This window comes from Erinaceus europaeus, chromosome 7 (genome assembly GCF_950295315.1).
Source record: "Erinaceus europaeus chromosome 7, mEriEur2.1, whole genome shotgun sequence".
NCBI lineage: Eukaryota > Metazoa > Chordata > Mammalia > Eulipotyphla > Erinaceidae > Erinaceus > Erinaceus europaeus.
In genome coordinates, this window is record NC_080168.1 from 90,371,426 (window position 1) to 90,386,097 (window position 14,672).

Consider the following 14,672-nt stretch of genomic DNA (forward strand, 5'->3'; position numbering starts at 1 on the left):
CTGCTTCACCACTTGTAAAGCTTTCCCACTGGCAGGTGGGGCTGGGGGCTCGAACCCAGGTCCTTGCACATTATAACGTGTGCTCAACCAGGTGTGCCACCACCCAGCCAATGTTCATATTTCTAAAACAAAACAGATAGTGAAAAACTTGATAGAATTACCCCATCCATAGCCAGAGTTCCGTGAACAGTAGTGTCTTGCAACATAAAACTAGAAAATGTAAATAAATCATTGAAGTACCTTTTAAATTATCATGAAAATGTGAGACAGGGTAAAAGAAAAATGCTGTGCAAGAAATTTCAAACAGTAGCCACATGAATGTATCATTCTTGAAAGATTTTTAAATAATCATGAAAATTGTGAAGGAAAAACACCAGAAGTTTTCAAAACTTTCAAGAAAATTATTGGCTGGAAACAATAAAATCAATATAATAAATGAAAAATGTAGCAGAGTTCTTAAGATAAAATTCAGATCTTTTACAGAAATGAATTGAAAGGCAAGGCATATATTGAAGAAATTTAATGACTTTCTGTATTATAATTAAAGCACACAAATTTTAGGTCTAAACAGAAAAGATAATCTAACAGTTTTAAATGGCATATTTCACCATACTTAAATGCATAATAATCTAAATACTAAAATTAACTTGTCTTCTTATCTTCCAAAATGACTAAAGTTCACTGATTCTACTCATATTTTCTTCTTAATAATACAAATACATTTCTTGTTCCTTATCTGTATATTCTGACTCTATTGTGTAATCAGCTCTATTATTTTTTAGCCAGCTATAAATAGTCATAAAAGTGTTTGTTTTAATAGAAAAGTAACTCCAAGTGTAGCTTAAAATATAGGTAATCCCCATACCTATGGACATCCAATCTTTGATAAGGGGGCTCAAAGGATTAAATGGAAAATAAATGGTGCTGGGAAAACTGGGTTGTAACATGCAGAAGAATAAAATTGAACCACTTTATTTCACCAGAAACAAAAATCAACTCCAAATGAATCAAAGACCTAGATGTCAGACCAGAAACAATCAAATACTTAGAGGAAAACATTGGTAAAACACTTTCCCACCTACACCTCAAGGACATCTTTGATGAATCAAACTCAACTGCAAGGAAGACTAAAGCAGAAACAAACCAATGGGACTACATCAAAATGAAAAGCTTCTGCACATCCAAAGAAACTATTGAACAAACAGAGAGACCCCTCACAGAATGGGAGATCTTCACATGCCATACATCAGACACGAAACTAATCACCAAAATATATAAAGAGCTCAGCAAACTTAGCACCAAAAAAGCAAATGACCCCATCCAAAAATGGGCAGAGGATATGAACAAAACATTCACTACAGAGGAGATCCAAAAGGCTAACAAACATATGAAAAACTACTCTAGGACACTGATTGTCAGAGAAATGCAAATTAAGACAACACTAAGATACTACCTCACTCCTGTAAGAATGGCATACATCAAAAAGGACAGCAGCAACAAATGCTGGAGAGGCTTTGGGGACAGAGGAACCCTTTTACATTGCTGGTGGGAATGTAAATTGGTACAGCCTCTGTGGAGAGCAGTCTGGAAAACTATCAGAAGGCTAGACATGGACCTTCCATACCATCCAGTAATTCCTCTCCTGGGGTTATACCCCAAGAACTCCATAACACCCAACCAAAAAGAGGTGTGTACTCCTATGTTCATAGCAGCACAATTCATAATAGCTAAAACCTGGAAGCAACCCAGATGCCCAACAACAGATGAGTGGCTGAGAAAGCTGTGGTATATATATACAATGGAATACTATGCAGCTATCAAGAAGAAAGAACCCACCTTCTCTGACCCATCTTGGACAGAGCTAGAAGGAATTATGTTAAGTGAACTAAGTCAGAAAGATAAAGATGAGTATGGCATGATCCCACTCATCAACAGAAGTTGAGTAATAAGATCTGAAAGGGAAACTAAAAGCAGGACCTGACCAAATTGTAAGTAGGGCACCAAAGTAAAAACCCATGGTGAGGGGTAGACATGCAGCTTCCTGGGCCAGTGGGGGGTGGGAGTGGTTGGGAGGGATGGGTCACATTCTTTTAGTGGTGGGAATGGTGTTTATGTACAATCCTAGCAAAATGTAGTCATATAAATCACTAGTTAATTATTATGAGAGGGGGAAAATCAATTGTATGTCTCAAAGTTTTTCAAAACACAAACTGAATCTTTTTAATATATAGGCTGTGTATTTGATATGCAGACTCTCTCAAAAGCCCAGACCAAGTAGATCAGAAGCATCCAATAGCACAGCTATATACATGATACTGGGTACTGTACAGCAAACCACAACAAAAGGACTTTTCAAAGTTAACCCAATTACCAAATAATGTGATGATAACATTAACTATCCATTGTCTTTTTGAACCCTAAAACAGCAGGAACCTCACATCTCCACTATAGAGCCCCTACTTCCCCCAGTCCTGGAACCCTTGGATAGGGCCCACTTTCCAGTATGCCTCTCCCAATCCATATCAAATAATATTGCATCCGCCGATCACAACCTAACCAATGCAACGATTGCCACCTCAACATGCTTCACCTCAGACTGTATCCAGAGACTTCACATGTGGAATGACAACCCTTCAGCTTCATTATTCGGGTGAGACCTTTCCTTTTATAGTACACTCTAATTTCATCTCAGGTGTTTCACTTTCTAACAACGTCCCAAAACCTAGATATACACCAGTTTCTGTGAGAGAGAGCTTATGTTCACACGTATCCACAAACTACTGCAAAATATATACCTGAAAGCAGAAGTACACTAGAGTTTGCAGTGAGTACCTCCCTACCACTTCCTCTCCACTATTCCAAGCTTTGGGTCCATGATTGCTTAACAATTTTTTTGGCTTCAATGTTAACTCTCTTTTCAATCACCAGGTTCCAGATGTCATCAGGATGCCGGCCAGGCTTCCCTGGATTGAAGACCCCACCAATGTGTCCTGGAGTTCAGCTTCCCCAGAGACACACCCTTCTAGGGAAAGAGAGAGGCAGACTGGGAGTATGGACCGACCAGTCAACGCCCATGTTCAGCGGGGAAGCAATTACAGAAGCCAGACCTTCTACCTTCTGCAACCCTCAATGACCCTGGGTCCATACTCCCAGAGAGATAGAGAATGGGAAAGCTATCAGGGGAGGGGGTGGGTCATGGAGATTGGATGGTGGGAATTGTGTGGAGTTGTACCCCTCCTACCTTATGGTTTTGTTAATTAATCCTTTCTTAAATAAAAAAATTTAAAAAAATATAGGTAATATGTTTGTATAATCACTTAGAATAATTGTAAGGTGCAAAAGTTTCATCTTTTTAATAGTATCCTTGTAGCATCTGCAAAATTATTATTAATTATTTTGCATGTTTTACATAGTCTGCATATATTAGCAAGGTCTAGTAGTGACACAAAAACAACTTGAGAAACATTTTAAGAAAAGTTAGTCACTGAAAATATTATTGTGATGAAAAACAACACAAACTGTTCAGGTGTCCAATTTTCCTAGAATTTACTGTCAAGAAAGAAAACAAAGCAAGTTTATTTGAGTCCAAGCAACCTATTAATATTTTATTCTTATAAATAAATTGAAAAGTGCAAAATATTAGTGCAAAAGTAATTTTTAATTGCAATATGAGGATTAAAGTCCTTTTTTTGGTTTTATTAAGTGTATTTGCTAAGGCAGAACACAATTTGATACACATGTCTATTGAGAATGTATTCACCCCATTAAGTTAGCATATCCATCACCTCATATATTTTATCATTTTATTATTGTGACAGAGCACTCAAATTATATTTTCTTAACAAATTCTAATTATCCAACATATTGTTATCAAATTTTCCACCTTATGTATTAATAGTTATCAGTATCTTTTCCAGGTGTGGTATAAGAGAAATGCTGACCTTGCAAAATGGGTGTAAGTGTGTTTCTTCTTCGTCAAGATAATGGAACAATTTGGGAATTGTGAAGGACTATTATGAGTCTTTCCTTAAATTTTCAGTATCACTCACCTGTGAAACTCCAGAATTAATTAATTAATGTATGTATTTATATTTCTAGGAGGTTTTTGATTACTGGTTTTATAATGTTTTTTTCCCCTTTTGTTGCTCTTATAGTTTATCGTTGTTGTTGTTACTATTGTTGTTATTGCTGTCATTGTTCTTGGATAGGACAGAGAGAAATCGAGAGAGGAGGGGAAGAGAAAGAGGGGGAGAGATAGATAGACTCCTGCAGACCTTCTTCACTGATAGTGAAGCGACCTCCCTTGCAGGTGAGAAGCCGGGTGCTCAAACTAGAATCCTTAACCTGCTGTGCTACCGCCCGGACCCCTTATAATGTTTTTACTATCTTGTTTTGGTTAGCTGTGTGTTACCTGGTTTTTGCCTATTCTTCTATTTGTACTATTTGTTGATATTTCATTGTTCTTAGTAGTTCATTATTTCCCCTTGTTAGTTTCCATGCATTGAAGAAGACAGTCATCTCTCACAGTCTTGAGAAAAAAATAAATTGTGTAGATTATCCTCATTAATCAGGTCAACTTAAGCTACTAGCTGCATCTCAAACTTTTTTTCTTTTATCATTTTACTGCAGAATTAATGTTTTTCAGTACACTTGTTGACACATGGGTACAATTTATTTTCTCCTCATGGTAGATGTTTGCAAAACACTCAACTGTTAAGAATGATAAAGTCATCTTGGATGGAATCTGAAAGAATTGTGCGATTTGAGTGAGTTGAGTGATAAAGACAAGAATGAGTAGCTGAGTATCTGATGTTCTTACTTACAAGTAGAATTTAAGAAACAAGGTAGGAAAGGGGACATGCAAAGTTAAATTTAGACTGGATTTGATGTATTGCCCCACATAGTCAACGACTGCCACCTCTCCAGATTCAAAGGAGGTCTCGAAACTTTACATCAGGCTCAGCCTGACGCTGTTGACTGGCTACGGAAGAAGGGCAAACGCTAGAAGAAGAATTGCCCCAGTGTAAAGCATTCAGGGGAAGGAGGGCAGGGGGCGGGGAATTAGAGGGCTAGGCTTTTGGGTCCTGGTGCCTTCACTGTTCTTAGTGGCTCCTATTAGTGAAGAAGGTGACATGGGTCCCTGTCCCAAAGGAGAGTAGCTCAGATTTTATCTAGTTAGGCTAATTTGAATCCAAACACTCCGATAGCAGCTGGAAAGCTTATAATTAATCACCTTCTGGGGAGAGACAGAGATATGTTGTTCTTACTGCTACCTCTGTGCTGGGACTGGTATAAAGTGCAGAGAAAAAAGATACGAGGGCCTTCTGCACCTATAGTCCTTTGTTATTTTCTATACTACTTATAAATGTTAAGTCCTTTGGGTTTCTGGAGTCAGGTGATTCTCATTCCTTGAGTGGCAGCTGCAAAAGCTGGGGTGTAGGTTATATGTACAAGCTCCTTCCAGGGAACTGGTGGTAATTGGGTTTTACTGTTGGAGTGGAACAGAAGGAGAAGGTGGAAGTGCTTGCTAGCTTCCCCCAGGGAAATCACAGCCAGCCACAGGATATGTGCTAATATTAGAATCTGGACCCTCAGAAAGTAGTTCATAAAAAATTCAGTGAAAGGATTTTCAGGGAAAGACCAGGAGATTTTCCTCTCTCCCTCTGCACTAAGTCTTGTGTGTGTGTGGGAGGGGGGGGGGGTTGCCATCACTGCTCACTTTTTGCACCTCAGAAAATAGATGGAAGCTTCAGGTCCCCTCATGACTGTATGATATTGCCTTGGATGTTTGTGTATCAGAGTGTCTTAAGTTTTTTCTATTGTCAGGACATGGTAATGACCCAACTTGAAGTATGCTTTAGTTCAAAACTAGATTGCCCTTCTAACCTCAGAGGAGATGGCAGAGATAAGTCACTTTACAGACAATGGTTACAGGAAGTAAGGTGGTTACATAGATGCCCAGTATTGTAAAACTTGATGGACTACTATGGTTTGTGGAATATGATGGAACTTGGAGGATGACCGTGGACTTGAGGTCACCCCAGTGCTTTATGTTGTTTTATCCAACATCATGGATATAATGGACCAGTTACTAACATTTGCAGGTTTGTCTAGGGCTTTTGGAGTGCTGGCTTGCCTTTATCCCACACATGGCCCTGGATGCAAAGCCCTAGTACTGAAAGAAAGAGTGCTGAGACTAAAAACCTGAAGTTTGAAAGGTTTGAGAGATTTAAAGGGTTTTAAAGGGGCCAGAAAATGCTATTCCCCTTAATAGGAGACAGTTTAATACTATTCACTTGGCTATGCAAGCCATAGAAACCAAACCATAACAAGACATTGGGTCTTGGCTACGCAGGCCATGCACCTCCTTCAGGGATGAGTCTGGACAAGGACTACAGGTCACTGAACAGTTGTGTCATAGAATGCCCACCTGGAGAAGTGAGTGGATCTCACTGCTAGCCCTTTGGCCCAGGAGATGCAGACAGTCTTAGGTTCCATTATCTTTGTAAAAGAAAAGGACCCTGACTATCATCTGGACTATGTATCACTTGAGTAGACTGGGACTGGAATGAGTATGGAATAGACTGGAACCAGGAGGGTTCAGTCAGCAGGTGGGGAAGGACATACTTATTAGTCTGAGAAGAGATGTGCACGAACTAGCATGGATGTGGATGAGTATGGCTGAGAACAGAATATTGACTGCTGAAGAACTCTTAAAAAAAAAAAAAATATATATATATATATATATATATATATATATATATATAATTGGGGAGGCCATTACAGAAGTCAGACCTTCCACCTTCTGCAACCTACAATGACCTTGAGTCCATACTCCCAGAGGGATAAAGAATGGGAAAGCTATTGGGGGGGAGGATGGGATATGGAGATCTGGTGGTGGGAACTGGGTGGAGTTGTACCCCTCCTGTCCTACAGTTTTGTTAATGTCTCCTTTTTTAAATAAATAAATAAATTTTAAAACAAAGAAAAATATATTGTTATTATTTATTTATTGAATTGAAACAGCCAGAAAGTGAGAGGGAGGGGGAAAGAGAGAGAGAGACACCTGCAGCCCTACTTTACCACTCGCGAAGTTTGTCCCTGTAAGTGGGGACAAGGGGGCTTGAACCTGGGGCCTTGTGCACTGTAATGTAAGTGCTTAATCAGATGCACCACCTCCATGTCACGGTAACTATCTTTATCTGCTTTTTCTTTTTGGCACAGCTAGTGGATGGCATTTGCCTGTGTTGCAGTAAGCTTGGTTATTTGTTGTAGTACATTCTAATGTTGCATTAATCTGGGTCATTTGTTATAGCAGGATTTAATGGCCAAATACCCTTGGTTATTTTGTTAAAGTATGTTTCAGTTTTGTTACAAGGGTTTACTTCATTGTATTAAGCAAAACAAATGTACAACAAACAGAACAAAAAGGTCTTCCGCTCTTCCCCAAACCTAAGAGGTGGGGTGACAGGACAAGATAATGCCCTAACTTGAAGCAAGTGATGGCTTGAGCACAATCCTCATATTTTTGCTTGACTGATGTAATGTTAACCCTTTTCATCATTCTGATTGACGTAATGTATATAAAGGCTGTGTGGAACAGCAGTAAGAGGGAACTAGCAGGCAGAGGGTAGATAGCATAATGGTTATGTGAACAGACTCTCATGCCTGAGGCTTCAAAGTCCCAGGTTCAATCCCCCATCCCCCACCCCACTATAAGCCAGAGCTGAACAGTGTTCTGATAAAAAAAAATTAAAAAAAAAAAAAGAGGGAACTAGCAGAAGGAGGTTAGCAAGCAGGAGCAGAGCTAGCATTCCCACAGTCTTCCTCTTCCTCACTCTGGCTCCCTGTGCTTTTTTTCCATTTGCTTAGGGGTTTGCCTTTCATGAACCATTCCCCTTTAGTCCTTTGGCCTGAACTTTGGACCCCCTGACATCTACCTATTTCACTATGGATGGTTTTATGATTTGCTTCATGTATAGGTTTCACTATGCTAGTTTCTGTGTTATGATCATAGTAAATTGCTCCATTTATAGCTATACATTCAGTGTGCAAATGGGTGATGAAAGTTTAGATCATCATCTTGGTAGATTTCCCTCTTTCAATGATTAAAATATTGCAAACAATACATTTCCTTTTGTGGTCCTGGAGGTGGTGCAGTGGATAAAGCACTGGACTCTCAAAGCATGAGGTCCTGAGTTCAATCCCCGGCAGTCCATATACCATGTACCAGAGTGATGTCTGGTTCTTTCTCCTCCTATCTTTCTCATTAATAAATAAATAATATCTTAAAAAACAAGCAAACAAAAAATGCATTTTATTTTTCCTCCCTTTCTTTTCATTTACCTTCTTTCTTCCACAGTCTTCTATTTTTTTCTTTACTTCTATTCTTTGTATACACAACTTGAAAATTATTTTAGAAAAGATTGGTTTACTGTTCTTTTTTATGATTTTTTAATTTTTTTATATTTATTTATTTTCCCTTTTGTTGCTTGTTGCTTAACATTGTTATGGTTATTGATGTCGTTGTTTTGGATTGGACAGAGAGAAATGGAGAGAGGAGAGGTGAGAAATGGAAGACAGAGAGGGTGAGAGAAAGACAGACACCTGCATGCCTGCTTCACCGCCTGTGAAGTGACTCCCCTGCAAGTGAGGAGCCGGTGGCTCCGTGGCTCGAACCTGGATCTTTACCCCATTCCTTGCGCTTAGCACCACGTGCTCTTAACCCGCTGCACAACCGCTCGACTCCCTGGTTTACTGTTCTTGTACCAGGCTTCTCCTCTTGTTTATCACTGAGTCTCACTGACTTGAACAATAAATTAATACTATCACATCAAATATTTTAGTAGGGCTGTAAATAGAGGATCGTCAAAACCATGAAAGTTGTAACTAAGTGAAATATGTGTTACGAAAAAATCAGATCTTTAAGCCTTTCACAACTAGATATTTTCAGTTAACTAGTGGTAAAATTGTCATGGCTTTGTATTTTTCATCTCTCTCTCTTTCTGTCTGTGTGTGACATTCATAGAAAGAAATTGAAAGAGAGAGAGAGAGAGAGAGAGAGAGAGAGCGAGCCCGAGAACACAGTACCAACGTTTCCTTAAATGTAGTGGGGGTAGGGTTCAAATCTGGATTGCACCCGTGGCAAAGCAGTGCACCATTTCAGTGACTTATATTTGCCAGTACAAATCACATAATGTTTAAATTCATCAAAGACACTATAATTAAAATTAGAAACATGATCTAGCAGATACAGTTTTTAGTATTCTCCTCTACAAGTAGAAAACCTTCTCTGCTGTTTATATTAGATAATTTCTTCAAATTCAGACTATTTCCATTTGTATAGTCAACTGTTTATTCATTCCAGCGAGTTATCCATATTCATGATTCTATTTTTCTATTCTGTAATTTTTAATTTAATTCTATTTTAACACTTCACATTATTTTCTGGGTATTTCTACCTTTTTATTTCAAGCATGTAAGAATTCACAAAAGCCTTTTTAAAAATTAGTGCTGCTTGTCAATAACACCAAGTTTGTTGCCATCTTAATTTTACTTTGTTGACTCTGTTTTTTTTTTTTTTTCACCCATATTGTGGTTTTCCTGGTTCTTGACATGGTAAGTTTTTGACTGAGAATTTGACATTTTAGGTGTTCTGTTATATGAGTCAGTATAATTTAGAATTTTGTTCACATTTTTGTTGTTGTTGTTTGTCAATTTTGTTCACTTTTAAGTTGGCTTTCTCTCACAATCCTAAAGCAGGTAAGATGTACCCTGGACTTTCAGGTACAAGCAGATGTCTAGTTTTCCCAACTGACCTCCTCTGAAACCAGTAGGGAGGGAATCTCTTGTTAAAGTTTGTTGGAATGAGCAATCTACTTCTTCTTATGCCTTTGTTGAGATCAATCTGGCTGAGAAAAGTCAAATTACCTCCATACTGTCGTTTAAGATTTCCATTCGCATCACATTCAGGGAGGTCACATTACAACTGGGCAGTGGTAAAGGCACTTACTCGTCATTTGACCTTCTCTGATATCATCTCCAAATGCAGGTTGAGGTGACATATTTCTCCAGTTCAATGGAGAAGTCTAGGCTCACTACATAATAGTAGCTGGAATGAATGTCAGTGTATCACATATCTCCCCTCTACCCTCCAACCACCCCACCTCTGCTTCTGTGTGATTTGTCAGGAAAGGAGTGGTTATTATCCAAAAGTTTTTATATCTTCTGGCCTATTATTTGTCTTAGGGTTTTTTTTTTTTTCTTTACTTACTGGTGTTTTTGGATTGCTGGCATCTTTAGCCCCATGTCTGGTATATATCAGGGAAAAAAAAATCACACAGAAATTACAACTATATGGCTTCTGTTCTAAAGTTCCCTAGATACTTTGTCTTCTTTTAATTTATCAAATCTTTTCTTGTTTTCTATATTTGTACAATATCCATGGTTTTTATTTGCATTTTGGGAGAGAAATAGAAAAGTAGACATTCACTATGTCTCCCTGGAAGCAAAAGATGAATGAAATCCATGCTTGTTAGACTAAAGTTTTCAAATCCAGCAACTATGTTAAGTACTTTCATGAATTGGCCAATGAATCTTTGAACAAAAGAACAATGGAGTAAACACAATATTCTCAGTCATATTATTTTTGTCATTAAATATTTCAGACTCCAGTGTCATCAATAAGTAAGAAATAAGGGGCCAGGTGGTGGTGCACCTGGTTAAGCATGCATATTACAGTGCACAAGGACCCAGGTTCAAGCCCCTGGTGCCTACCTATAGGGGGAAAGCTTCATGAGTGGCAAGCAGTGATGCAGGTCTCGGTCACTCTCTCTCTCTTTCTCTCTATCTCCCCTTCCTCTCTCAATTTCTCTGTAATCTAATAAATAAATTAAAAATTAAAAAAAAATAAATGACTGGCATGTTCAAATAATGGACAAAGATCAGATATCAGGTCAAGCTATAAGTTTTCTTCTAAATTTACATAAATCTGAATATAGTGAATAACATTTTATTTGCCATCTGAGTGACCTAAAACCTTCTAGTGGTTATGAACACCTCTGAGTTTAAGTGGGAAGAACAGGCTACAACTATGCAAAGGGTGAGTTAAATATTTAAAAATCAGAAACGGGGCTTCTGATGAAGTAAAAATGCTGTCAACTATTTGGGGTGGTTAGTCACAAAGTAATAGAAGTTTTAGTGATATACATTTTTGGTGTGCTCTACTGAGAAACACTGATGGAATTATTCTGAACTCTACCAGAAATTGACAAGAACAAAGAATAATTTTCACAACTCTTTCTGATAAAGCAGTGGGTTAATTAAAGGTAATCAATCTAGTGGCAAATAAAAAAAGAATTGCAAAAATTGTTTTAATACAAGAGCTTTTCAGAGAGCAAACTTCTCAGTTGAAGAAACATAGAAAACAGGAACATCTGCTTGAATTTTTGTTGGGAATAATAACTAACAAACTAGATTTTACCATAGACATGGTTTTTTATTTCTTATTTTGCTTTGTATAGTTTTGACCATAATTTCTCCATCTCTAAATGAGAGCCTCCTGCAATAAAATTATCCCCTAATGTCTATTTCTTCTGTGAACATAGACTCAAAGAAACTTTAGAAATAATCTCAATATTGGAAATACTGAAATGATTTTTATATTTTATCTAGGTAATTTTCTTGGCCAATAAATTCTGTAAAATGGTTATGAGATTGTATCAGAAATGCCTGTGTTTTAATAATAATGGTTTGAAGTGTTCTGTTTATACAGCATCTTTCATTTCTGAATCTCCAATGACTTAAATATACCTCATTAATCACCAAAGTATTCTTGAAGGTATATGGGTGGGTATTTTTAGCATTACTGTCAGCAATTAAATAACACCATAGAGATCAATCTCATATTTTACATTATAAGTGAAGAATAAATTTCTACCTTCATAAAGATAATGAAGGTAGAAATTTTTTGCATAATGAAAAAAAGAAAAAGACATTTAAATATAAATATGCCCCTAAACATACTGTCAAATATCAGTGGGATAATTATGCAAAATGAATTTGACATTCATAGTGTAGAAACTACCCTCACTAGAATATGTTGGATTTTTGTGAAAACAGCATCAGTACTTTTAGGCATGGATATGATTAGGTACATTACAATAGTAATTTAATTTATTATTGATTCAGGTGATTTTCCCCAATTTTCTAATAGTTTAATTTTTGAAATGTTTGTACGAATAAAATATCTGTAAGAACTGAAGAACTGAAATATGTGGCTAACTGGAACATTCTCTTAAAACATAAGTATAATTAGTAATTTGTCTATTATACCTAGATATATTTAATATTCTGAATCTATTCAGAAGAATTTTACATAGTTGGACTTTTTAAAAGTAGGAATACATATGTTCCTTTATGTCAGAGAAATGAAATTTGCTTTTAAAATACACTGAGACACTCTCAAAGAGTATCTTAAAGAATGTTGGTTGACAGAAGACTATCATTAGTAATACTGATAAGAAATATTCATCTGTAATAAGATTATATATTTTGAAATTCCTAGGTACATTAATTAAATATGACTTTGTTGTGAAATCTCATTATTAAATTCTAATGTTATAAATTCTTTATAATAATCTACCTCTGTGTTCTTTCTAAAAATTTATTTAAACCTACCAAAACAATCATAATACAATGGATAAAATGATTCTAATATGCTAATAATGATTCTAACATGCTGACTTATTCGATTACATGGTAGCCACAATTTTCTCAGTTAGTCAATAACGCTTCATATGCAATGACTATAAATATTACATATTTTATTAATTGAGGCATTTTCATGCTTTACAGTTCATTCATTGATATATGCATCTAATTAGTTCATTATAAACCAGGCACCCCAAATTTTCTCCCTTTCTTCCCATCGCCTCCCTCCACACAGCCCTTTGTTTTGGAGCACAGTACATTTCTTTGTAGCAATATTCCAGGTACAGTCCATGTTTCACTTTGTCCTCTCCCATCCTGACCCTATTTTTTACTTACCTAACTCAATATGATTTCTTCAAATTTTATGCAAACGAATTCAAAGAAGACAGCTTGATATTTTAACATCTGAGTAGTATTCCACCATATATATATTCACAGTTTCTTTAGACACTCATCTGATGTTGGACATCTGTGTTGCTACTAGGCTCTGGCAATTAAAAACAGTGCTTCTATGAACATATGTATACACAGATCTCTTCTGATATGTGTTTCTATCACCTTTGGGTAAATCCCCAAGAGAAGAATTTTTGGGTCATGGGGCAGGTCCATTCCTGGTATCCCAGTAAGTCTCCAAATTGCTTTCCACAATGGTTGGATCATTTTAAACTCCCACCTGCAGTATAGAAATGTCCCTTTTTCTCCACATCCTCTCCAACATTAGTCATTTATGCCTTTCTGGTGTATGACATTCTCACTGGTATGAAGTGGTATCTCATCATTGTCTTTCTCTGCATTTCTCTGATGATCAGTGACTTTAAGCACCTTCTTATATATCTGCTAGTCCTGTGGATCTCTTACTTGGTGTAATGTCTGTAAATATCCTGCCCCATTTTTTAGTGGGGTTGCTTGTTTGTTTTTTTGTTTTTTTGGTGCTTAGCTTACTGAGCCCTTTAGTTATTTGGTTATTAGCCCTTTGTCTGATTTGTATTATGTAAAAAATATCTCATGCCATTGGGTATCTATAAATAAATAAAAGAAAATGATAAAGTGTTTTACATATAAGTGTAATATACAAAAATAAAGAAGTCACATCAAACTATGTATATTAAAATGTTAATAAGGAGTTTTTGTCATTAGAATCCAAGACTAGTTAACTTGAGAAAATGTATCTTCATACACCAACACATTAAGATAAAAGTAGAGAATCAATGAGCTAATTCTTATATTAATTTACATGACAAATTAATATGAGCTAACTCCTTGGGAGGGTTCATGCTTTGAGATGCATATGACCCAGCTTGAAACTCAGGTCCTACCATGCAGGGTAAAAGCTTCAGTTCTGTAGTGTCTTTCCCTGACTCCCTTTTTTTTTTTTAATCTTAAAAATAAAATCAGCTCAGAACAGTGAAAATCTAGAAATAAACAATTACAACAAAAAGACAAACGCAAATAAGTCAGAAAAAATATTTATTTATATGGGGTTAATGGTTTACAGTACATGTATTGACACCTGAGTAAAGTATCTCATCTCACTATGATTGGTGTTTGAAAAATGCTCATACACCCAATTTAGGTCCTTCTCCACTATCATGTTCCAGGACTCCAAAACCTCTCTGCCATTCCCATCTCTACCCAGGAAATAATTTGATAAGATTTTTGGAAAGGGCACTAAGAAGACTGTACTATATGAGACTACTATAATGCAAACATACTCTGCTTTCACACATGCTGATGGAACACAAATTTATGTTTATCTACTACATGGTTAATTCAACCCGTGAACAAACATTGGCTCAAAATGCCTTTCAAATGTTTGGCCTGAGGAAAAAAAAATCCTAGCTAGCTAAAGGTGAATCTGGATAAAGATGCAGAGACTTTGAGAAATCAAGTATCTCTTTACAGTGAGTCTGAAGATCTTACCAAAAATATAGCCTAACATAAAAGAGATTAGTGTATGGCCG